Source organism: Mastomys coucha, chromosome X (genome assembly GCF_008632895.1).
Source record: "Mastomys coucha isolate ucsf_1 chromosome X, UCSF_Mcou_1, whole genome shotgun sequence".
Taxonomy (NCBI): domain Eukaryota; kingdom Metazoa; phylum Chordata; class Mammalia; order Rodentia; family Muridae; genus Mastomys; species Mastomys coucha.
Genome location: NC_045030.1, coordinates 42,808,323 through 42,809,113, shown reverse-complemented (window position 1 = coordinate 42,809,113; position 791 = coordinate 42,808,323). Strand labels below are relative to the sequence as shown.

General features: G+C 54.1%; 1 pseudogene; it reads right to left on the bottom strand.

Annotated features, from left to right (window-relative positions):
* Positions 1 to 315: 315 nt before the first annotated feature.
* Positions 316 to 791, bottom strand: part of LOC116091271 — a 1,251-nt pseudogene continuing 775 nt past the window's right edge.

Below are 791 nucleotides of genomic sequence, written 5' to 3'. Positions count from 1 at the left end.
CCTGGAAGCTCTTTCTTTTCGTGCAATGATGGCTCAAGACCTTGCAGATCCACCTTCTGCATGAATTCTGAAGGAGACCCTGGGCAAACCAAGAGGAGACTCAAATGCATCACCTAAAGTAGAGTTTGATTCGTCAACATCTCAGACAGCTGTTTGTCCATGTGATCAGGCATGTCCACTTGTGGCCAAATGGCCTCAGATGTAGGAGGTGATCCTGCATGTACTGAGTTCATGCCCACCACTGTGAGTGGCAGGGAGACTTTGGGGCTCTTATCCAAGATTCTACAGGCCTGTGAGTGGTTCACAGCTATAACATCAACAGAATCGACAGGCATCCTGGAGGCTCCAGAAGCTTGCTTGGAGAATCTTTGCCCTTGCGGAGTAGATGGAGGAGCCAAAAGCTTGGATGGGAAAAGGCACGGGGACTCTGGGTGCACCTTTGTGTAAGGACAGCTCTTGTGGCCTCTGCTCACCCGACTCCTGAGGGGTCCCGAATGGGAACGCCTCTGGGTCGAAGTGAGCTTCCCCTGATCCAGGGTGTAGGTCCCATGCGTCAGCTCCTGCCTGGGGCAGGAGGTGAGCTCCAGGTGGTCCATAGCTCTAGGATCCCCTTGCTATCTCCACAGCTCATCTCTCAGGCTGCAGGAGCCCCTTAAAAGCATCCATGGAGAAGCACACCCTGGCCTCCCCACAGCTGCACTGAGATGTCACTTTGCCATAGTGGATCCACCTTGGGGTGGCGAAATTGATGGCCTCTGCGCAGTTGAAGCCATGGTTGAAGCCCGCGTGGT